Source organism: Hydra viridissima, unplaced genomic scaffold, assembly GCF_058129835.1.
Source record: "Hydra viridissima isolate aposymbiotic clone 2 unplaced genomic scaffold, HvirCarnegie_v1 scaffold_5, whole genome shotgun sequence".
In the NCBI taxonomy this organism is placed as follows: domain Eukaryota; kingdom Metazoa; phylum Cnidaria; class Hydrozoa; order Anthoathecata; family Hydridae; genus Hydra; species Hydra viridissima.
In genome coordinates this window covers 11,901,634-11,928,263 of record NW_028324304.1, presented here as the reverse complement: position 1 = coordinate 11,928,263, position 26,630 = coordinate 11,901,634, and the positions used below count along the sequence as shown (strand labels likewise).

The 26,630-nt window shown below is 27.5% G+C and overlaps 2 pseudogenes across 1 annotated transcript; one reads left to right on the top strand and one right to left on the bottom strand.

The window, feature by feature from the left end:
• Nucleotides 1-696: 696 nt before the first annotated feature.
• Nucleotides 697-19,831, top strand: LOC145188757 (dynein regulatory complex protein 1-like; annotated as a pseudogene). Its single transcript, XR_016452700.1, has 19 exons — nt 697-964; nt 3,167-3,248; nt 6,118-6,230; nt 6,396-6,447; nt 7,829-7,885; nt 8,551-8,673; nt 8,837-8,979; nt 11,321-11,477; nt 11,566-11,640; nt 12,582-12,646; nt 12,960-13,019; nt 13,334-13,408; nt 13,771-13,926; nt 14,040-14,214; nt 16,629-16,718; nt 16,860-17,071; nt 19,076-19,268; nt 19,368-19,412; nt 19,577-19,831. The product of XR_016452700.1 is annotated as a dynein regulatory complex protein 1-like (transcript).
• Nucleotides 19,832-24,720: 4,889 nt separating this feature from the next.
• Nucleotides 24,721-26,220, bottom strand: LOC149888717 (uncharacterized; annotated as a pseudogene).
• Between the last annotated feature and the right edge of the window lie 410 nt (nt 26,221-26,630).

Here is a 26,630-nt window from a genome sequence, read left to right as displayed (position 1 = left end):
GCTATACGACCAAAAATGTCCACGTCATGTTACAATCAAAAAAGTCCCACATTTTTGTCACAGTGTTTAAATAGCTATACGACCAATGGTGCACGTGCTAAAAGGATAAAAACCTAGATAACATTAGCAAAGTTTTCAAACCATATATACATGAAATACCATTATATATGGTTTTTTGATATTACCATATCAAAAAAACCATATATAATGGTATTTCAAAATAAACTTTTTTATTTATAATTTATATTTAGTGAGATCCTTATGTTTGATACTTGTTACAAAAAGATTTTAAGTTCAGTCTCAAGTTTCCCCGCTGTGTTATAACACAATAGACAATTTCCTTTTTTTTTTTTTTTCTTTCTTTTTTTTTTTTTTAATAGAAAATCATTTATAGCATAAAATTCACGTTCAGCTAAATGTGATGAGAATGTCAACAATAGTTATATTGCACTTTTGATTAAAATTCGGTAGCTGTTTCAAATCAGAGAACCTTTCATTTAAATCAGCATAATTTAATTGAAATGATTAACAACCACAAGTACAGCCCCATATAATTAACCCAAACTCTGGACGAGTTCATTTTCGAATTGTCTCCTTGTTTCAATCAAATTTTCCCCTAGCGTTTTCTGTCAGTAATTGATAATGGTTACAAAATAAACAAATTTGCCTAACGACCGTCGATCGAATAAGGTAAATAAAAATTAATACATAACATATCTATTAGATAATGCGAACTTTCAAAATTTGGCGAAATATAAATCTGAAAAAATGGTATTGCTGCATAAACATTTTCTTATAAGATTTACTTTTTCAGCAATCCACTGAATTCCTTTTGATAAAAATCTACTTTTATTGGTAATATGGAAGATGAAGACACTTATCCATCAATTAATTCAGAATCTGCAGCAGAAAGAATATTAGCTAGGAGACAAAGAATTGTTAAGACTCTGGAAGCACACAAAAAGTGATTTTGTTAAAGTTTTTTTTAATGTTTTCATTTTTAAAGAATACTGATTTAGACCAATGGTTTTTAAACTATGGGTCACGATCCAAAAATAGACAATTTTGGGTCACAACAAAGTCAGTCGGAGACTAACAAAGAATTATTATTATTATTATTATTATTATTATTATTATTATTATTATTATTATTATTATTATTATTATTATTATTATTATTATTATTTAATTATAAAATATTTTGTTTTAGTCAATCATAGTTTGTAAATAAATCTGGTAGAAGTGTTACATTTGAATCAGTGAATATTTGTATTCATGTCATAAATTTATGAATGTGATTGTTTCTTCTGTCTAGAGCAAGGCAGTTTTAACAGAAGAGTTTTGAAAGATTGTTTGAGTTCAAAAACGTATAGAAATATTTTTTATTGAAGAAAATTTGAATACATCTAGTTTTTTTTGCATTGAAAATTGATTATCTTATTTTCATATCTATCAAAAAACTTGAGATTTGGAAATGACTTATTGAAAAAAGTATAAGTGATATTTTATTAAAGAAAAAGAACTGTATTTCAACATAATTAAAAATATGATGCATCATTTGAATACACTTGAGATTAGCTTTATAATATTCATCTGCATATATAAATATACCAAGCTATGGTGGAATAACACCACAGCAGAAGAAACAAGACACATATCAAAGAATATATGTATATAACAATACATGAAAATTTACTAAACTCTCAAAGAAAAAAACTAACCTTTCACACTTAAGTATTTATAAATGTATGTAAGTTAAAATAGTACTATTGTTTTTGTTAGATATGAGTTGAAGTATGCTAATACATAATGTTTAAATTCATAAGTGTATTTTATTTTATTTTTTTATTAAATTATAACATTATGGGTTTTAAACAGATATTTTGAAGTAACAAAATTTTAAGACACTGTAAGTTTCAAAATGAGTTGCAGCGGAAAAAGCAACTACATTTTTAAAAATAAAAATGCTTTTCAAAGATGACTTTTCAAATGGGAAGTTAATCATTTTCATATCTTTAAGAGCCTCTTTAAATTCAATATGATAACCATTGTTATACCAACTCTGGAGGATTCATCATTTAATCCATTTCAACATTTCTATGTTTTAGCATATAAAATACTTTCCTCTTACTAAGGAAATAAAGGAGCTGTAATGGAAGATAAAATTTAAGGTAGGATCTTTAACAATTTATCATGCATGATGAATTGCCACATGTTCAGTGTACTAAGAGGCAGAAATATGTTTTTTTGAAAGCATATATAAGAATAAGTTATTTTGAACCTAGATAATTTAAAAAGCTCATGAATTTGGTAAAGTTTTCATTTAAACCTACTTAGTTTTTAAAAACTCTTTCAATTTTATTAGAAAAAGTTATTTTGAATAATTTATTGAACATACTTCTTAAATAGTATTGTGTTTTGTAAAACATTTTTTTTAAACAGTTATTTCTAATATAATTAAACATTTTTCTTTTGTGCCTAAAAAGCTAACTTGCCTTTGTGTTGTCAATTTTTAAAAATGTTATGTATTTTTTTCAACTAAATTGCTCTTAAAGCTATGCAGAGGCTGTATGGATTCTCAACTTGATTCAATCAATTCTCAACTTGATCATATTTATTGATATGTCTTGTGGATTTGTTCTTTATCTTTTGACTTTTTAAATGTTACATAATATTGTATAAAAATATTTAAGGGTGTTATGACCTTTTTAAAAAATTCCAGTTTTTTTTATCACTAGTTAATTCCATGATAGCTTTGTCAAAGTTCTTAAGGTTGCTGCAAGCCCTTTTAGTTTATGAAAAAATTATTTGAAATAAGAATTCCTCAGCAGGAAATGATAAAAAATTCTCTACATTAATATAGTATCAATGGTATATAAGTCTGAACTTTATTTTTATTATTCCAAGACACTGTTTTGAATAAACTAAGCCTTCATGTAATAATGATAGAGTTGTTTTTTTATAGTACATATTTTTCCATAGTATTCACACAATAAAATACCACCATAATAACTTTACTGTATTTTTCTACAGTATTCACACAATAATACATTTAGTTGTAACGGCACAAAGATTTTAAAGACTAGTATTAGATGAACAGTAATACAATTTTTTTTTTGTTAACAAATTACATAATTAAATTTGCTTTACATTATTAAATTTGTAGTGGTTCTATCACAAAAGATCAACAGAGTGAAAAGGACAAAGAGGTCTCAAATAGTGAAACACAAGTTACTCAAAGCAATCAAGTAAAGTATATTTTAAAAAACCTAAAACTTATACATACATATATACATACATACATACATACATACATACATACATACATACATACATACATACATACATACATACATACATACATACATACATACATACATACATACATACATACATACATACATACATACATACATACATACATACATACATACATACATAAGATGGTTTTTGTTACATACTTTTATTGTTTTGTTTTCACCCATTTTAAGAACTGCTTCTCATTTGTTTGGCAGATGGTTGATCTTATGAATAAAGAAGTCACGGTTCTTGCAAGCAATCCACTCTTTGAAATTGGTCACTAAGGCATTCAAGTTATCATAAACTTTGTTTGTTTTCCAAATTGTCATAAATTTTGTTCTTTGATTTGCAGAACAAAGATTAAAAAAGTAATTTATACAACAAGTTGTAGCTGGCTAAGTTTAATAAAACTCCAGATTTCTTCTTTTTTTCTAATTCACCTTCTTAGAATAATTTTTTTATTTCAGGGAGCAAGTAATGCAGCTTGGTCTGTTTTGATTGATCATAGAAATTTAAGGTCTTCCTCATTTTTCATTATAGTTTCTGCATTTTTTCATCCTTGTTTGAAATATTTTGCTGAATTCAATTTCAGTATCCTTGAAAAATACACATGATTTCCTTGAAATTCTTTGAACTTCTTTGAAGTTTTGCATTTTTCTGGAAAAGAATGATTATCTTCTTATGAGTTTTTTTCTTAGTAGTTATTGGAATGTTTCCTTTCAAGTAAAATGAAATGACCTTTCTCAAAACTTTCTCACTCTTAATTGGTGAGCACACTTGTATGTTAGCAAATCAGTAAATTTAATCTGATAAAGTGGCCTAAAAAGATGTACTGCATAAAATGTGATGTTCCTTATGTCTTCTTCCACATCTTTCAGCAGATCAAAGACTTTATGGGGAGAGAGACACTATTGGAAATATTTAGTGGAAAATCTTATAAGTTACTTAAGTTTTTGAAAAATAATTTTGTAACTAATGTTTATTATTAATGCTTTTACTTATTTTTATCTTTTCGTATCCAAAAAAAGTAACAAACTAAACAAACATTGATATTTTTGAATTTAATGTTAACAAAAGTTCCTATTACACTCATATTTTATTGTGTTTTTGTACATTTTTTTTGGAAGACATACATGTTTTAAAGACCAACCAAAAAAATAGAATCACTTTGGTGTAAAGCATAAAAATAATCAATAAGAAAGTCAAAATTAATTAACAAAGTAATAAGATTAAATCGTTTTTACTATGCCATCATGATAATTTCTATTTTTAAACCCTAAATTATAATTTATTATAAACTTATTAAACCTGAAAAAACTGGAGCATTGAGAGGTTCTAACCTATAGGTGCAGTATATGTAAACATAATGAAGCATATGTAAGCATATAAAAATGGTTTGAAACTACAGAAAAAAGTAAGAGAAAGGTTTCTATCAACAAAGATAATTTAGAAAAAGCTTTAAAGTATGTCTTGGACAAAACTGTAACATGTAAAATATCCTGCATATGTTTTTGCAATAACAAAGAATTCACTAAGCTATTGTTTGCAATTGAAAAAGAGCAAGAAAGTTTCTGAACTTTTTTTTAAAGCCTTATGTTTCTCATTTATATGGAAATTTAGAAGAAGTAATACTGGAAGATTCCCTGCTAATATCTTACCAGAAGACCCAAATGGTTGTATCAGATTTGGTAACCTTATAAGTCCATGGATTCATATTTATGAGTCCCTGACCTGATGGCTAGAGGTATAAGATAAAAAAGATATGATAATGCTTGACAATTAAGTTACTACAACAACTTTTGCAGAGATAGTGGCATTGTTCCCACTTTAGTTCAGTACAAATTTCTTTACACCCAACTGCCTTTTTATATGTATATTAATATTTTTATTTGACAAATTTTCAACTTCTGGTGAAAAATCACACAGAATAAAAAAGTACTAGGAAACTGTGTCAGGATATTAACAAACAACATTTGTGTTTTTTTTACATTTTGAAAAAATATTTAATTTCTCAATTTTCATACCTTTCTCAGTGAATAATAGACTTTTCTTAGGTTTTTTTAGTGAGGTTTTTAGCAGATTTCCTTAGTATATCAAACTATTCCTATTTTGCATAGATCTTCATTTTTTTTGAAATTGAAAGGCATCCTAAAGTCACTCTGGCCCTCAGTACTATTGATTTCTACCAACCATTTCTTTTATTTGCATTTTGGATTATCTTGTTAATGGTTTATTGCTTCTTTAAGTTTTTCTCTACGCTATCAGATGTTTTGCTTCAAAATGTTAATATAACTTTTTTTTCATCTAGCTATTTGCTTTTACAAGAATACCCATATTATTTATTAAAAAACAATCTAATGCATTAGAGGAGCATAATTCATAGATAGGTAGTAATAGTATTCTTGGGGTTGAAGGCTACATGACAAATAAAAATGTATTCTTTGCCAAAAAAATGCTTTTCTGGGTCTGTTTAAAGTGTAATTCTTTTGGGTTGGTGTTCATAAAAGTCAGCCTTACACATTGTAATATTGGAGTACATGAAATATTTAAGATGACTTAACTGTTGATTCTTAAACTCACATTATTAGTTTTGCCATTTCAGCATTTGCTTTCCACCCAATATTTAAAGTTTTTACTGTATGAAAATTCTTTTCTTTTCTAAACTTTGAATATTTTTTTAAAAAACGAGTGTTTTTAATGTTGGTATATAAAAAGGAAAATCAATATTAAACTATGTTTTGTAACAACCAAAATTTAGTCAAATCTGTATGCACTCATTCTAAATAATGTAATATACTCATTCTGATTCTTGTATAGAGCTTATCACATTTGATCACTGGAAGTTCAGAGTTAGTATCAAATGTGGAAGTTGCCTGTCAAGCAAGAATTATAGCTCTTCGTGAACAGGAGAACATAAAAAGGAAGCTCAGGTGATTTCTGCTAATATGTTGAAATATTTTACTAAAATTATTTTTGCAATTCAAATTAATTATTAACCATTCGCAGGCTATAAAATCTATTTTTTTGATGTGTGTAAAGTTATCTAATTTCTACACGATTGTAGATAATGGAAGTTGATGATACTTTTTTTGTAGGTTAGAAAAGCTTGAAAATGAAGCAAAATCTGCTGCAGAAACATTTAATAATGTATTTCAGTTTAATTTTTTTGTTTCATTTAGTTTTATTGTTATACATATTTATATATTACACTTTTTACCAGTGTATTTTAATTTCATTTAGTTGTAATGTTACACATACAAATATACAGTAGCGTGCAAAAGTTTATAAAAGCTGAAATTTTCTAGTTTTTTCATCATAACTTTTTGCCTTTTCACTGAAAAGGAATGGAATTTTTAGCAAATGCGCTTCTTAAGTGATTACATAGTATAACTTACTCAAAAAAAATGAAAATTTGTTATGGAAGGAAGAAATTCAAACTTTATTGAAAACATAATTGTGCAAAAGTTTGTAAACAGTTCCATGCCCTGTCAAAAAAATCAAAATTTCAGTAAGAAAAAAATTTTATTATTAAAACTAATTTACTGGAGATAATATTTAACTTAAATTAAATTAAAAAAATAATGGGAAAGTCTAAGGAATTGTCACTAGAAAAGAAAAATTTAATAATATGTGCTGTAGAGAAGAAGATTCTTATAAACAAATTTCTGATCTTTATGATGTGGCTAAATCAACAATAACGTACTAGTTAAGAGATATAGAGACTGTAAGACACTCAAAAACAAGCATTGTCTAGGAAGGCCAGAGATAACTACAGAACATCAAGACAGAACTTTGGTAAGACAATCAAAACAAGATCCCCGCAGAAGTCCTGTCGAATAAAATGGTATTTTGAACAAGAATTATGGTGTTAAGTGATACTACAAAACGTTGCCTGCTTCAGTATAATTTGTTTGGTTGTCTTCCTGCCATGAAACCATTAATATTATTAAATAATCCCTTAGCACAAATGAAATTTACAAAAGATTGGACTTCAAAAGAATGGTTAAAAGTCTTATTCAGTGACAAATCAAAGTTTTGCATCCAATATCTTTGAGAATCCAACATCTTTGGGAACATCTTGATTGTGAATTAAAGGGCAAAAAGCCAACCAATAAAAATGATTTATTCAAGATACTTTTGGATTGTTGGGCAAATATAATAAAGATGTGCTTATCAACTAAGTTGATTCTATTCCTCATCAGTGCCAAGCAATATTAAAATCTAGAGGCATCAACAAAATACTAATGTGCTGTAATGAAAAAATGTGGAGGAATTAGAATATATCTTTTTTGGGTTTTTTTCATTTGTTTATAAAATTTTGCACAATTATGTTTTCAATAAAATTTGAATTTCTTCCTTCCATAACAAATTTTTATTTTTTGAGTAAATTATTATGCAATCACTTTCGAAAAACAATTGTTACAATAAAAAGTTATGGTGAAAAGACTAGAAAATTTTAGCTGTTTATAAACTTTTGAATGTTACTGTATCTTTTAAAAATTATTTGTTTTGTTTCTTTTTCTTTTAGATTACAAACAAGTGGGAGGTTTCTTTAAAGAATGATGATTCTCAAAAACTGCAGAAGGTAACCATGACTGTAAAGCTAATATAGTAGCTTAGATTATTCTAATCCCATATTTTTAATTTGCTTAATTATATTTTTTTAGAAAAAACTCAAATGTGAGTGTTTTTTTAAAGATATTCTTATTTACAGCAAGTTTGTCAAAATAAATTGAACAGACTATTTTTATTTACGATAAATCTGTTGGAATAAATTGAATGAAATTATTAAATCAATCTTTAAAAGTTGTTATTGTACAAATAAAAAGAGTTTTTTTCATATGAATTATAACCCGAATATTCTTACTTAAATTTATTACATAAAATCTTAAGGAAACCCAAAGTTCTTCCTCATCAATAATTGTTGTTTGCTTGATGTTGACTAAAATTTTTCTTGTACATTTTCAAAAAGTGGTAGTTTTTTGCAAGATTAGCCTTTCATTTAGGTCCACATTTGATAAAAATTTTTTTTTTAAATACAATTTTTTTATTTTAAAAAATTTAATATATTATTCTAAGTCAAAATCTATAATAAGTTTATGAAAAGCATAAACTTTATTTAGAAATTGTTGATGTTTTAACAATTTTCTTTTTGACAGAAATTTCAGAATATTATACAAACAGCCTTTTATACTATTTTATTTACTAACCCTAAAGATTATTATTTAATTTAAGAAACTCATTATTTAGATTTTGTTATCCCAGCAAAAGGCATGTTGTGATTTGATTGAAGGGAAAAATTTGTTGATTAGAGAACTTCAACAAGACCTAAAAAAAAAAGATGATCAGTTTGTTCAAGATTTACTTAAACAGGTTTCTATTTTATGGTTGATGAATTGTAGTTAACATTTTTGAATTTAATTTGTTTTTGAAGCAATTTTTAATGTAATAGTATTACTAAATATTTCTATGATTAAGCTAACTTCTATGTTGCTAATATGAGTTGGAAATTTTTCTACTTTATATTTTTGGTCAGGCCAAGGATGTTGATTTAATATTGGAAAGAATGGAAGAGCAAATAAAGACACTAAAAAAAGCATATAGGTTTGAGTTAGATAACATTGAAAATGCTTTTTTCTCAGAACGCAATGATCTGCTTCATACCCAAAAGAATAAATGGTGAGTCAATATAAAGAATTACTCTTTTTCTATGTGTTAGTTTAGATTTTTTAAGTATAAGACAATCTGGCTTTGCAATATTCTTGATTGTAAATAATATAATATATTGATAATTCTCAACAAATGGAAAAGTTAAATTACAATTAATTTTACTGAGAACAAATATAATCCTTTTAAACTTTTAAGTAGAATCCATCAAAGTTAAGTGCATGCTTATGTAAAATAAAATAAAACTATAGTTTATAATTAATAACTGCTTTTAATAGCTGATAAGAATGAATTCAAAATATAATTTAAAGCCCACATTTAAACTCTTGAATTTTTTTTGATTTTGCCCTGAAGTAAACATTACTTGTTTCCTGTTGCTACTAAGGCCTTCCCACCCAAAGTTAAGGCTTACATTGTTGACTGTAAACCCACTTGCAATAAAGTAGTTTTATGATTTGTTGATGCAATTAAAAATATACTCCAAGGCAACATTGTAAAACATCAAGGCAACAATAAATGGTGTAATTATCTTGTATTTTAAAATGATGATGATGATGATGATGATGATGATGATGATGATGATGATGATGATGATGATGATGATGATGATGATGATGATGATGATGATGATGATGATGATGATGATGATGATGATGATGATGATGATGATGATGATGATGATGATGATGATGATGATGATGATGATGATGATGATGATGATGATGATGATGATGATGATGATGATGATGATGATGATGATGATGATGATGATGATGATGATGATGATGATGATGATGATGATGATGATGATGATGATGATGATGATGATGATGATGATGATGATGATGATGATGATGATGATGATGATGATGATGATGATGATGATGATGATGATGATGATGATGATGATGATGATGATGATGATGATGATGATGATGATGATGATGATGATGATGATGATGATGATGATGATGATGATGATGATGATGATGATGATGATGATGATGATGATGATGATGATGATGATGATGATGATGATGATGATGATGATGATGATGATGATGATGATGATGATGATGATGATGATGATGATGATGATGATGATGATGATGATGATGATGATGATGATGATGATGATGATGATGATGATGATGATGATGATGATGATGATGATGATGATGATGATGATGATGATGATGATGATGATGATGATGATGATGATGATGATGATGATGATGATGATGATGATGATGATGATGATGATGATGATGATGATGATGATGATGATGATGATGATGATGATGATGATGATGATGATGATGATGATGATGATGATGATGATGATGATGATGATGATGATGATGATGATGATGATGATGATGATGATGATGATGATGATGATGATGATGATGATGATGATGATGATGATGATGATGATGATGATGATGATGATGATGATGATGATGATGATGATGATGATGATGATGATGATGATGAAAGTGGCAATAATAAAAGTAACAATAATAAAAGTAACAACAATAAAATAATATCAAAATCTAAAAAATGTAAATTATAAATAATCAAAGTTTTTAAAAAATTCTATAAATTAGATCTATTGAAAACACATACACATCTGGGAGAAATCTGGGATCAATACATGGAAAAGAGAAAAGCAGCTGAATGATATTTTGTTTTTTTTTATTTTGCGCATATGGTTCCTGTGTAGATCCTACAGTCAAATCCTGAACGTTTCTCATTCAACATCCCAGATAGTTCCCATTTAGGTCCCATTTGGTTTCCAGTATGGTTGTGCTTGCTGGGAAGATACTTAATATGTGAGTAGTATCCAGGGAGTCCAATCTACTTATCTAATAAACATCCATTTATAAGACTGGTCATTAACAGAGCCTACAAATGCAGCAAGAATAGTTTACATCACTATGTCTGAATTCTATAAACACTATTGAATGACATTAACAAGGTTGAAACAGAATCTTCTAAGGCTTAAAACTCAAAGGTTTAACTTCATAAATACAGTGCCATTGTCAAAGTAGATTCTCATTGAAATCCTTTGAAATAAACTTAGATAAATATTTAAAATTATTTAAATTTGAAATTATTCTCTATAAAGTTGACATCTATGACTTAAAAAAACAATTTTTTCTTTTTTTTTTTAATTATTTTAGAATGGTTTGTCCATTTTCAAATTTAATTATCTGAGAAGACAACTTTACTTTATACCAGAATATTTTAATAAACTAAGTTGTAGGTTTTTATAGGTATTTGTGGTTTTTATGCTGAGATTTAAAAGTCCAAATAATCAGTTTAAAATTTGAGTTGCTATTTATTACAGGGAGCTTAGGTTAGAATTTCGTCGCCAAAAGGAAACTGAATATATGGAATTAAAAGAAAAACGAGCAGAAGAAATGCAAATTCAAATACAGATGCTGAGAGTGGAGGATGCAGAAGAGTACAACATTTTGAAAGCAAAGCTAGAAAACGAAATACAAGTTGGACTTTTGTTGCTGTTAAAAGTTGTTTTTTTTTAATTCAAGTACCATGGCATTGGTGTGATTTTATTGATACTTTTCTTGATAGGTTCTTGAGCAAAATCTTCAACAGATGAAAGAAACATGTCAGTTAAATCAAGAGAAACTAGAATATAACTTCCAAGTAAAACTTTTTTTCCTGAATAAGAAAAAAACCTTTTGCAGCTACTTTACTCAATAGCAATTGTTAACAGATTTTCAAAGAGCTCTTTATCTAATTAATTGTATTGAGCAGGTTAATTTTTTTTTTCCTTATTAAAAGCTTTTTTTTTCTGGGTCTGGCAAGTAAAGAATTTTCTTTCAGTTAATATCCCCAAAACTGCATTATTTGTTTAAAAAGGTTTTTTATCATTCTTTATTTAGTTCATTAGATTATTGAGCAGTTCTTTTTTTTTTTCTTTTTTTTTCTGCAAAAAAAAAGACAATTTTTTAACTTAGCCTTTCTCGTATTGTGGAAAATATACAGGAAGAAATATTACAAGTAAATCCTCATAATTCATGGCAATTATTAAGTTGATAATATTAAAATGAACTGAACTGAAAAATAAATAAATCTATAGTTGATTTTTTTGGTTAAATTTTCAAATACATTTTTCAGTCAACAGAAAGAATCTTCTACCTTAGCCTATATAAAAAAATTTAATATTCAGTATGTTTCTATCAGTCATTTGGGTGTCATCCTCTGAAAAAGTTTTACAAAGGTAGAATATGAAAAAATTACTAGTAAATTAGGAGTTCATTATTCGCTTTATTAGCTCTGATTTTTTATCTTTGATCATTTTGTGTAAGAGAATGGTATTAGGTGTTTAAATCTAAATAAGTATATTTATAGTGAATAAATACTAAAGTACTATTTACAAAACTATGAATATACAAAGATAAATTTGGCACGAAAAATCTGCTGCCTGTGAAATTGCGCTTTAGAACATTGCAAATTTTAAATAATATATTAATGACAACAACAGATATTAAAACTATTTTGTCAAATATTTTAAAGCTTAATGAGCTCACACTTTCCTAAATTTTGTCTGCAGGTTCTTAAGAAAATACTCATTTTGTCTGCAGGTACTTAAGAAGAGGGATGAAGAAAACATGATTACAAAGTCTCAACAAAAAAGAAAAATTACCAGGTAAATAATAAAAAAAATAGTATAAATCTCCAATGCTTACATGAGGATTTTTTAGTTGTAAATATCTGTGTTATTTTGTTAGACCACATCTAGACTTATGTATAGTGTTAGAGCATACATAGAGACTTACATATAGTGTTAGAATATACATGTAGACTTGCGTATATATAGTGTATAGTGTAAGAACAAACATGTAGTATAAGTAACAGTAGTGATATAAAGTTATTATTAATGTTATTTACAATTTTGATTTTTTTAATTTCAATCAAAATTATCTTTCAATTTTGCAACCATAAATGTTGAACATTTTTAGGCTTCAAGATTTTCTAAACGGTTTAAACCAAAAGTTGAAAAAGCAGGAAAAGCAAAGCAGGTAAAGTTTCTTCCTTTTTAAAATTTAGCTTTTTGAATGTAAAGCACAAATAACTTTGTTAAACAATAAAAGAAATTGTTTAATCATTATTTCATTATTTGGCAAATGCAATAGGTATTGCAGTTTTTTTTAAAAAAAAGTTTTATTGTTTTAAATCTGTTTAGAATTATATAATATTACTTTAAAAGTAACTTAAGTTAAATTCAAAATTACTAGTAATAACATAAATTTTTATAAAAAAAAGGTTTGAGATTTTAATAGGTTTTTAAAATACTAAGAAAATTTCCCCTTTTCTTTTTAATTTTCTTCTTTAGTGATGAAAGTCTAACACTAACAAGTGATTTGAAAAGGATCACTGAACAATATCAAGAACTTCAGAAGAAGTTCTGGTAAAATTTTTTATTTGTTTTATAAGTTGGTTTTACTTAAAAAAGTAAATTAATTTATAGTGCATAATAAGTTAAAATTATGATTCAAGAAGATTTCTTAGAGTGATTAAAGAAAAGATTTCTTGGAGATTCAACAAAAGTCTTAAATTTTAAATTGTTGTAGGTTTCACATATTTCTCAAATAAATTGTTATATTTAATACCACTTAATCTGTTAAATATTTCTTGACTTCTTAAAAACAAGTATATGTTCAGCAGACAAGTAAAATTTGTGCAAACTAAGCAAGTAAAGTTTTGACAAAAAGAATGTAAATAATTTAGTCTAAATGGAGTTAAATCTGTTAAATGTATATGCGTAAAAAGTTAATTTTGTACTTTCCAAATAACTGACAACAAAAAGTTTGAAGATATTTGGATAATGAATGAGAATTCAACAAAAGATCTTATGAATGATGTACTAAAGCTAGATGAAATAATTACTAAACAGCAACTAGGATTGGACTGGAGTGCTCCAAATTTGTAATATTTACTTTTTTTATTTATATTTAAATCTTATAGTGATTCTTTTTATCTTTAGTTTTGTTAATTAAGTTTCATTTATCAAACAATATTCGTTTACATTTAATTTCTAGAGAGTCCATTAATGCTAGTCCTCTTCACAAAACTAAAGAGATACCATATACTGACTTAGCTCAAGAAGGCTGTTCTCTTGAATTCAACAGCGATTTAAATATAAATAAAAAGCCAGGTTGTTGTACATCTACTCAGAACCTTAAAACAATGCTCAAGATTTTATGTGATGAATCGGTTAGTTTTTTTTTAGTTCACTATCAGTTGTTATTTTTTTTTAAATTTTGTAGAATGTCCTCCTTGTAAGAGATTAACTAGTTGCGTTTTCTTTTATGTTTTTTATTTACATGGACTCCAGAAAGTATTTAGTTTAGCCCAATGAGTCATTATAGAATCCTGAAAGAAACACTGGTTGGGATCTTTTTTCTTTGAGTCCAAGGGACTATAACTGCTTCCAAAATTAGGTCTATTTATCAGAAACATATATCTGCAAGTTTCTGGGTGTGTGATACAGCTCAATCTTTTTTTTGGCTTCCAAGGAACCAGGAGATAGCAATCTATTTTTTTCAATACTATGGTGTTGTTCAACTAAAAGATTAATGAGTGAGGAGCATTCACACTGTGAAAGTGAGGAGCACTGAAAGTGCAATATTTTTGCTGTAAACTTTAATAGTTACGCACCCATTTCTTACATCATTTAGGTTCTAGTTATTTTGGATCTTCAAAGACTCAAGCTTCAGATTTTAGTTGTCGATATTTTGGTGCTAATCTCCCTTATATTAATGTTGCTCTCATAGACAAACAGATGTTGCATAGTGTTTGGTCATGGGGGGTTTTGTAGAAGTCTACACTTTCCAAGGACAAGCCTTTTTAGGGTTTCTAACATAGGGTTTCTAAAATTTTCTCACAAAAAGTGTGTACTTAAAAAAGATTTCTTTATATTGATAGTTAAATTTTTTATGAATAATAAATTTTTTTTATATTTTTGATTATTTGTTTTTAAGCTATTAAAGAAATAAAATTAATGTAAATTGAAAAAAGTTCTTTTAAAAATTTTAATAGAAGACTAAAGTTCTTCAATTTTGCTCAAATACAATTGTATTAATTTTTTTCTAAATTAGTGAATTATATTTTATGGCAAGAAAAATTTTAACTTTAAGATAATCATTAACTTTTAGAAATGCCGTCACTTTAGAAACATATAATTAAGCAAAAAAAATTAAATTAAATTAACTTTTAGAAATGCCGTCACTTTAGAAACATATAATTAACCAATGCTGTTCCTATTCATGTTATTGTAACAAATCAGTGCATCAGAAGTTGTATCAAGCAAGATTGATTTACTCTTTCAGCAAATGAGAGTTCTGTTATGAAACTCATCTATGAAGATTACAAAAGTAAGAAGAAACAGATGATTGCAGAAATCAAAGAAAAAATAGACTCATTTTCTTCCGAGTTTTGCATTTAGAATTGTCATAGAAAAAGTTATAATGGGATTGTGTCAAGTTTTATATACATTCCAGACAAAAGTAAATTTAGTACTGAAATTGAACTTCATTTGAACATCAAGCGTTGCTGGAATTCAATTTCTACAGATCTAAAAACAAAATGTTTCTTTTTTGACACAGAAATGAATGTCGTTGATATAATTAACAGAGCAGATTTCAATTGTTTAGCTTCAGTCCAAATTGCAATTGATCCAATCAAACTTGATGTCAAAATATTAAGATGTGAAGAAGCAAATTTGTCAACAGCAATAATTACTCTCATGCTTCGAAAATTAGCTTATCTTAATTAGTTTAGATTTGTATAAAAAGATAAAATATAAATGAAAGAAAGACTTAGTGTGAATGTAATGAATTTGTTACATTTTCATAATAATCCAACAAATGTTCCTTCAAAAAATCCTATTAGTAGAAACTGTAAATTGGCTTTTATTTGTTATTATTAATAAATTACATGTAAAGATTAATAAATTACATGTAAAGATCATAATGAGTGTCTAGGTTTTATTAGTTTGTAGAATATAAAAATTGAAAACCAGCGGTTAGCCTTAAGTTTTCAAATATTCGGCTTAAAATCGATGGTATGAAAACCTCGGTTTTTGATCAACCCAATTAGGAAATCAAATTAGTTTTAATTAAATCTTTCTTAAATTGTTGTCCTTGACTCTTTTTTGAGATAAATGGCAAATCTAATCTTTACATAAAAAAACAGGATTTCTTTTTTTTTTTTTTTCCCACAAAAAAGTTTTAGAGGTTTTACACACCTTGAATTTCTTTTTTCCCTCACTATATTCATTTCCAACAAATTTTGAGACGTTTCAATGACTCAAAACTTTTAAAGAGTTTTGTTTTATTTAAAAGAAAGCTTTTTTTCCACCTGTATCTTTCTCTTTGTATTATTTTGTTTAAACTTGAATGTATTGTCTGAATAATATTGTTATATTTATAAATATATATAGATTGCACTTTTATTAAATTATCAAGTGTTGTTGTTTTCTTACCACAGAAATTTTATTTAAGTTTCTTATGATTACAATTTTCTATTAACTTATTTCATACTTTTACTACAATTTGCTACAATTTGCTACAATGTGCTACTATTTTACTACTATTATTACATTTGACCATTTTAAATTTAAATTTTAGGGCTTTCTTGTAGAGTCAAAACTTGCAAAGCTGCTTGCTCCAATAAATAAAAACGAACAGTCTCTTGTGACCTTGGATGCTATATTTAACGTATATATAATCTTTTTTTTAAAAAAAGCTTTGTAGATAACTTTTTTTTAACGATCTGTTTTATTGTCCGTTTTAGTACCCCTGTAGTATGTGAAATGCATTTTTTTTATTATTGTTTGTTATTTGTTTTTTATTTTTAAGGCTCTGAGTATCGAGTCTGTGCAGGATATGGAAATACTTAGTGAATACTTCTTCAAGGCTCAAAATGTGGATAAACTCGCTGAGGTTTTAAATGATGACAAACATGAAGGTGTTAAATCTTCATCTAGTACAAAACATGAACTGATCCAACCAAACACAGCTATTAAAGTTTTAAGAAGCTTTCTGGAGGAAAATAATAACAGACTAGCAAGGTTCACTCTCCGAAAATGTACTTTACACATTAGAGCAAGGGTGAGGCACTTTAATGTGCAGGCCCCCATGCCTCCATATTTCATATTTCAGATTAATCGAAAAACATCAACAATAGTTAATTTTAAAAAAAAAAAATCAGATTCTCCTTCCCCTTGCTGTGATGTGTGAGATTCTCCTTCCCCTTGCTGTGATGTGTGGGTGTAGGTATTATTATCATATTAGTTAGGATACTTGGTTAAATTTTGTAAATTATTCTTTAAATCAGTATTTTATTAAACTTTTTACGAAGTTTTCAACCCATTATAGACAAATACTTACTATTTTACTTTTCAAAACTTTATGATGGTTCTGAGAAAAATACTTAGTCAAGATCAGGAATTGTGGATTTTTCTTCAGGTAAAAAAACATGACCAATTTAAGAAATTCTCTCCAACTCTGGGTGTGATGCTCTGTAAATAACTTTAGTTTCTTAGTAAATAGGCTTATGTGTGCATCTTCTTTTATGTTGTGCATCAGTGTTAATTGCGTACTTTTTGTGTTAATTGTGTTCTTTTATAGTGTGCATCAACGCATCATTTGAGGCTTTAAAATAAATAGTAAAATTAGGAATACCAAAGTATCAAGGAAAATGTGCCTCTAAATTGCTTTACGTCAGGAAGAGACACAGTTAATCTATGTGCCTGCGCACGTGCATATCGTTCTTGAAAAATGTTGGATTCAGACGATAAGTGTATAATTATGCTAAATAACTGAAACTTAAGATTTCCAACACCAAAAAGTTGTGCAAAATGAATCGGGACAGTAAGTAAAATTTTTATTGGTATGGTGTAGTGCCTGCAAAAAGCGGTAAATTACGACGGCAGCATTGATATAAGAAATCCAATACTGTGTCAAATTAATAAGTACAGAAACTGGACAGTAGAAGACTGGAAACGTGTACAAGTTCAATGTATCTGGACAAGTAAAACTTGCTTTTGTTGTATCGTACCGACTGAGGCAAAAAAAAGAGCTTTTTCGTTAAATTTTGTTGTGCCACACCCCAAGTTCGGCGGAATCAATTGATGTATACTGTAATTTTGCCCTTCTTAAGCAGCTCACGTGTTATGCTTATTAAAACTTTTTAATTGGGGAAAGTTGTGGCACATTTGCTGGATTCATGTTTTTGGAATAATTTTGATCCCATTTTGTTGATATCATTCGATTACACTTCTTGAGTAATAATAAGATGCAAGATCAAAATTTTTGCTTCTTGTTTGCCTTGTAGCCACCTCATTTCTCATCTCGAATCTCTTGTAGCCGCCTCATTTCTCATCTCGCATCTCTTGTAGCCTTTCATCTCTTTTTGACTTCTCGGATTTTCGACTTGGGAACAGCAGATTTTTTTCGATATCCCGAACGGAGTACTCTGGATTTGTATCGATCCCCTGATCACCTTATCATCAAGTTTTAAAATTGACGACCTCTTTTTCGGTTTCTCGACTTACATTCCAATCCGTGATCTTCACTTTACGATTAGATGATATGACTTGCAGTTCTCCTTTGAACTTTACACTTTTTTGCCAGCATATTAATTTGAACATTACGATTTTTAAGCCACTTGTTCAAAATGAATTTTCTCACTACTACTTGCAAATACATTTTCATTGTTTACAACTTTGTTAAAACTACCTTTACATTACTTGAAAGGGAGATATATTTGCTTAAAAACTATTTAGTAAAATATTTCAAAAATCCCATGGGTTATTATCATTTCGGACTGTCTTTAAGTTTCCAGAAGATAATTTTCAAACGATCTAATTGTAATTTCATTTTTTTTGGTAATAAAACGAAAAACATTTTTGCAAAAAAGCATCGTTAAAACAAGAGTTACATAAAGAAAAATAGTCTTATATAGGCATAGGTTTTCTAAACCTAAATCATTTTAATGCACCAGCTTTTTGTTTAAATTTCGATCTTAAAATATTTTGGGTTTGTTAAAATAATTTTACCTTGGTTCCTTATAGTGACGTAAGTCCCCAACAAAGTAACGACACACACCATAACCACTGGCGGGAGTATTGTGAGCAACTTCTTTTGGTTATTGATTGTAGGAAAGAGCGTTTATGGGATGGATTGACAGAAGGTTTCGAAATGTATAACAAAGTATTAAATGAACGAGCTTTGCTAATTCAAGATACTGACTCATTACGACAGCAGGTTCTTAAACTTTCAGTCATTGAATTGTTATTTTATTAGTACAATTTCAGTTGTAATAACATTTTATTTTGTTTCCTTTGACGTTTGCTTGTTCTCTAGAATGCCGAACTCAAAATGCTTTTACGTCAATACTTGAGTTCAAAAGTGAGTCGAGTTCTTTATGCAATAATTTGTTTTGCTTTAGTTTTGTTACTTTCGCTCATTTATAAGAATACTATCGGACTTAATATGGTCATATAAAGTAAATTTGAATAATATATATTTTTTAAATCTTTAAACTGTTTGATGTAAAAGAAACGTTTTTTTAGGTGAATCAGCAGCTTTTAGTTCCTCCATCGCAATTGCTCTCCTTAGATTTCTCAAGAAATTAAAAACATCAAGTAAACATCGCTACTTGGTTCTTTAAATATAAAAAGAGTTCTTTTTTTTTTGTTTTTTCTGTGAAAAAAAGAAAAGATCTCTGAACTTATAAATTTAAATTTTTCGGCTTAAATGATTATTTAAATGTTAAAGTTTCTATGATAAAATTTTTAACAATTGATTTTATTGAAACATTTGATACACATTATGATTCTTAGTCTAAAATTCAGACAAAGTGATATCTTCACTTTTTGTACAAAACAATCACAATTGGGGCCTCTCGGGTGATTTAAGGCCAGTCTGAGAAAATTTCGTTTTTTTTTCGTGTTATTTTTATTTAAACGCGTGTGACATATTTTCACCTCGCGGGATTGATCGCATTAAGAGTTAGACGTTAAGTATACCGTTATCAAAGGCCGACATTGTTTTTATAGAAACAGCCGATAATAAATAAATATATATATCTATCAAATCTATACATTCATATTTAACAAAAAATAAAACTTTATTAAATATAAATGATTATATTTACCTATTTAAAGTGTAAGTTCTTATTGAACTTGAGGTTCCAAAATGTTACATCATTTTTGAGAATACCGCTCAGAAATGCCTTTATTGGTTTAACCATAGTCACAAGAATAAAAAGTCTGGAAACAAAGGCCGTTTCCATTGTTTAACCGCTTTATGTTGAAATTTGTATCAACGACCCGGTGAAGGTGCACAAAACGAAAACTTTCACATTATTCTTCTTTTAATTCTAACTGGAAATTGGTTTTTGGACTTAATGTTGAGATCTTTTAAATAATTTTTATATACATAATTTCTCCGATATTTTAAGAAAGATTATTTAAGATTTAAAAACCTCTTTAAATAAATAGAATGCTTTATTTAAAGTTTCTTTAACATAAATATTTACATACTTTTTGCTGATTTCTATTACTAATTACTGCTGTTTTGTACTGCTGTTGTTATGTACTTCTTGTGTTAGTGAATATGATTTGCATTTTAGTGTGTGTGTGTGTGTATATATATTATGCATTTTAGTGTGTGTGTGTGTGTGTGTGTGTGTGTGTGTTTATATATATATATATATATATATATATATATATATATATATATATATATATATGTATGTATGTATATATACACACATGAATATGTATGTATGTATGTATGTATGTATGTATGTATGTATGTATGTATGTATGTATGTATGTATGTATGTATGTATGTATGTATGTATGTATGTATAACTAGTTATTTAGTATTAAACAATATAAAAGAAAAAGGTGTGCCATGCAAAACAACAATATTTTTAAAAGTTTTATTTTTTTAAAGATATATACTGATAAGTTATTAATTATCATTTACTTTTACTTAAAGTATCTTATTTATCAAGTATTTATCAAGTATTTATCAAGTATTTATCAAGTATTTATCAGTAGTTATCAAATATTACTAATTATTTTTCTTACCTTTCTTATTTAAATAAGAAAGGTAAGAAAAAAATATATATATATTTATATATAAATAGAATTTTATATAGAAAATTATAAAATAAATGTAACTTTTGTATTCTTTATCTTTGACTTGTTAGCAAATTTACATTTTTTTTTTCAAAGTTTTAAAGCATTTTAGTTTACACAAGTTTATTGCTGCTTCTTCATCTCAGTTCGCAGTGATCTTTTTTGGAGTCTTACCTTGCAACTTTGTGTTTTTCATGTTTATCTTTTGCAAATGAAAATGTTTGAACTCCTACAAACAAACTGATAATCTGCTCAAGCACTTTTGTTTTGATTTTGTTTGTAGCAGAAGTTTCAGTTGATATACAAACATTGTTAAAATTAGATATAACTGTTATATTTGTAAGAATTTCTTTTAAAAAATCATTTACAGAAAACACTGATAAATGTTGAAGTTTTTTTTCTAAATAATAGCCCACATTGTACAAGTATATCAATTTTAGAATTCACTCTCCTTAAACCATCTCTATCACGAGCATTGTATTGTGTCAAATTCTACTTTACATGCTAGAAGTAAAGAACCAATGATGCTCTTTACTTCTAGCATGTAAAGTATATAAAAGAATAAGTTTTTTGAATAGTGTAACTTATTGAACAGTTAGTGAATTATATAAGCAGCTAAATATTGCAAACTTTATTTCTGCATCCTTTATAGTCATGGTCGATTTTTCGCATTTCTCATCATTGAATTTGTTTTTATCGGTAAGGTTGTTTAAAATATCATTTGCGACGTCCTGCAATAGAGTATTGGAAAAAATGCTTTCTTCAAAATAATAAGGCAGATTATTCAACACGAGTCTAAAAAATGCTGAGTAATATTTCTCAGGGTCACTGTTAAAACTTTTCAAAAAGACTCTTTAGCTTATCATCTGCATCATTTGGGGAAAATTGAAAATCTAAAAACTTTACAAAAATTAGGGGAAAATTGAAAATTTAAGGACTTTAGCTATGCAGTTTTTTGTTTATTTGCGTTACTAATTTCTTGAACAATAACATAAACAAAGCACTTTTGTTTGTTTCCAGACTATATATTCTTGTGACTATGGTTTAACCAAATTTTTTTAAGGAAAAAATTGGACAATTTACTAGATCTTTCTTCGATAGGAATGTGAAGAAACCGGCACTAAAAATCTTCATACTTTTTTTGAATGATGGATTTCTTTTAGGCCTTTTAAAACTTTAGCTCTCGTATGAAAACACTTATAGAGTTTAGCTACGTTCTTAGGTTCGAATTTAAATGTTCCAAGCCTATTCAACTTTGTAAACTTTTTTTTTTATTTTTTTTGCAAAATTCGAAATTCGCACGGTAGAAATAGGAAAACGTAGTAAATACCATCTAAAAGTCTTTTGACTTTATAAGGGGATTTGTCACTCGCCTATAATACAAAAAGGCTAAAGGTCGACCCTGGTGTATATTTTTCCTGATAATTTTATTTTTTCACTTTTAATTACCCCAAGCACAGGCTACATCTTAACATTTGACTCTAACAAATCAGGAAATAATAACTTACTTGAGTTTAGGAAATAAAAACTTATAAATAAACATAAGGTAGTAAAATATTTTCGTTCTAAAACAAAATACACTTAAAGATTGTCTTTTAAATTGCATTAAAATTAGGTTTACTGGCCCTGCCATCAGTCTGATCCACCATGTGCTTTACATAACCTTGGATATATCAGCCTTTGTCAACTTCCAAAAGTTTTCCAAAGTATTTTCTAAAAATTAACAATGGAGAAGCTGGATGAAAGAATGAAGTTTAGCAAAACCCTATAATGAGATTTAACATATTTATTTAAAGTGATCAATTATTGGTAAAAAAGATTAATTAGTATTTAATATTATCATTTCTTACCTTTGTGATAAAACAAACTCATCTTAACGCTATGATCTCATTCCCATATATTGCATTTTGAAGAGTACTTGATATTTATTTTTCATTTTCCTATGAAAAACAAGGATTAAAAAATTGTCAATATTAATCCAGCACCTTGTATTTTATACACATTAAAATGTAGTTATCATATAATGAAAAAAAAAATTAATGGAATTCAAGGAAGAAATTTTTTGAATATCTTCCTTGAATTCCATTAAATTTTTTTCATATTTGTATAGGTTTTATTTAGACCAACCACCAATTAAAACTTCAAGGTTAATAAAGACAAATAATTAATAAAAAACATTTGGATTTTGCAAATTTTCCTTGTACTTTCAAAACTTGTCTTGTTTTTTATCATTATTAAATTTGCTGAAAAATGAAAATTTCACAAAACTTGTAGTAGTTATTGAAAAATTAACAACTTAGATGCAAGTATGTATGTATGTATGTATGTATGTATGTATGTATGTATGTATGTATGTATGTATGTATGTATGTATGTATGTATGTATGTATGTATGTATGTATGTATGTATGTATGTATGTATGTATGTATGTATGTATGTATGTATGTATGTATGTATGTATGCATGCATGCATGTATGTACCTCCAACATATACCAAGTATATTAAACAGAAAATGAATCATAAAAGTTAGAAAAGATTAAGTGAAACATTAAATTCATTTTCAAGTAAAAACCAAAAACAAAAAGATAAACATAGCAACAAGACAACTGGTTTAACATATTTTCATGTAAAACTTTTAAACTAGAAATTGATTTTTGTTTTGCTTGAAACAGCTGCGAAATATTTAAAAATCTAAAAGTTCATGTCAAATAAAATGTAAATTTGATCACATGGTTTCACCCGACAAAAAAAATCTTAATTACTCTTATCGACTTTATTGCTCAAAGTGCCGTTAACGATGATTGCTTCTTTTAATCGTTTTAGAGACGACGCCGGAAGGTTATAAAAAACGTCGGATTTTCTAATCGTACCACAAATCACTAATTTTACAAGTGGATAATAACAATTATCGAAGTGTACTAGACTGAACATTACTGGAAAAGATGTGCATAGTGATCATTTTGTTTATTTTTAAAGATATTCTCCTTTTTCAGAAAAGACAAAATCCGTCATTACTCATAAAAAATTAATATCTTAAATTTTAACTGCCTTTGCCTGGTAACGTTCATTTAAGTGAATTATTTGCCAAAAAAAGTTATGCTCAAAAGAAATTTTTAGTGGTGCAACCGAACACTCATAAAAGCAAGACATGCCTTAAATCACCCGAGCTGTTAAAAATCATTTTGGCTGTGCTTTTGGCTGTCTTGAAATCATATTCCGAAATCTCAAAAGTTTACATTTTAACTTAAATTTGAACTTTAATATCTTTCCTATAGGAAAGATATTAAAGTCCCTATAGGGACTTTAATATCTCCACTTGTTCATAGTTTCTAGTAGAAAGTGCTATTGTCTTTAAAAAACACGGTAGAAACTTTCTACCGTGTTTTTTAAAAACAATAGCACTTCACTGTGAACCAAAGAGACCGCCAGGTTTTATGTCGTGGCACTCATATAAAACCTTTTGAACATTAAAGTATTTGTCCTGTAGGTTTCGAAAAGTAAGTTTTTAAAATCTGGACAAAGTGCTAAAGGTCAAAAACGGGGCAAAAGGGTAAGCCTGAGGGGGTCTTTGGCCCGTTTATAAAATTAAAAGTCGTTTTTTTAAAATATTATTAAGTTTTTGTTTGTAGTTAATCTGTTAAATCAAACTGGTTAAATTTTTTAATATGGAAATTGTAATCTGAAAAAAATAAGCATAAATGTTTTTATTTAATTTCATACATAAATAACATCTACAACAGCATAGTTATAAATATCTGTAACAGTACATTCATGCCAATACATGTATACACTATGATTAATATATGAATTTATATACATCTATTTAGATACTTAAATAAATGTACACACAGACATGAATATACATATTTTCCTATGTATGCATAAAAATATATACTTGCATATTTATATATCATGTATGTTTATATATCATTTACATGTATATATTAGTACACACACGCACTTATATCTGTGGATTGATAATGTAAACGACTCTAACATTTTTATTTCAAGGGAATCCAAGTTTTCTAATATTTTGTTTGAATTGTTTCCATCCCTGCCTCTACCTTGATAGCCTCTCTGAATGACATTTTTTGACTTTAGCCAATCATCAAATCCTGGCCAGACATCCAACAAAATATTTCCTAGCAGTGAAACAAAGCCAATTAATAAATGAAGTTCAGGCGGAGGAACTAGTTGCTCAATTAAAGTATCTGGATCTAGATCAATATACAAAATTCGAGGATTAATGCAGTTCATGAAGTCTTTCATGGATGATTTAACTGATTTATTTTCTAAATACTTATTGTACCAATAATAAATACTACCAAGAGTTTGCTTTGTCCCTGAATCTAATGTGGATATTCCCTCAAACCATAAACAAGCTCTTTTTCCAGAATGCCCAGATAAGCCAAATAATGTATTTCCACATTTTAGGTCAAAAGCAACATAAAAATTGACACATTGCAAATTTAACTTTTCTATAATTTGCCTCAAATTATAATTAGATTCAGGAATATCTTCAACAATAGCTAGAAATTGTGATCGCTGTACACCACTATTTCGAAAACTCATCTGAATCATAATTATTCTTATGACAATCAAAGATATTGATAGTCACTTCTTATAAAGGCTGAAGTTGGGTTTAAACCACGTAATTTTAACAAGTCTAGCACAAAATCTGATGTATTTTGAACATAAACAAGATCTCTTAAAATTTCATGGCCTATACTGTCAACAAATGCACACTTCTGTACATAGTAGTAATTAGAAATATAATCTTCTAATTCAGAAAGACGACCAAAAATATTAGGCTCTATGGATAGTTTACTTGTAAACCTTTGCGTAGAGTAGCAACCATCTCTTTTGTTTTTCTATTTGACAGCTCTAGTACAACCTGTAATTGCTTGATTATTTCAAGGGAAAGCTGCTGGATAGAACTTCTTTTTGCTTTATTTTCTAGTGTGCCAATTGTAACTTTAAGAGGATTTCCTCCTGTAGATAAACAAAAAGTAGATCCATCAATCAAATTTTCTGAAGCCATTTTACTTTTTATGATTCCAGAAGCAACCTAAATATAATTTGAAAGAAAGGGTCTGGGAAGGAATAAACCTCCAAACATCATTTTTTGTACAAAATCCAGTTTTCTAATTATGGGTATTTTGTTAAAGAAAAAAAACGGTTTTGCATGTTACTTTTTTTCCGTGAAATCAAAAAACTTTGTTTTTGAAATTTAGATTTCAGTCAAATTTCGACTTTTTCAACTTTTTTTCATATGTTTATCTATTTAAGATGATACCTTCAAGATATTAATTTATATACAAATATGCTATAAGAAATAAAAGATCTTTTTTTTTTTTTTACAAAGAACAACTCTAATAAAATTGATTATGACTGCAATTATTGCGGCGTTAAATGCTGTACATATGGAGAAGCAGCTCTTGAAGCTGTTAAAAGGAATATATTAAATTCAAAAA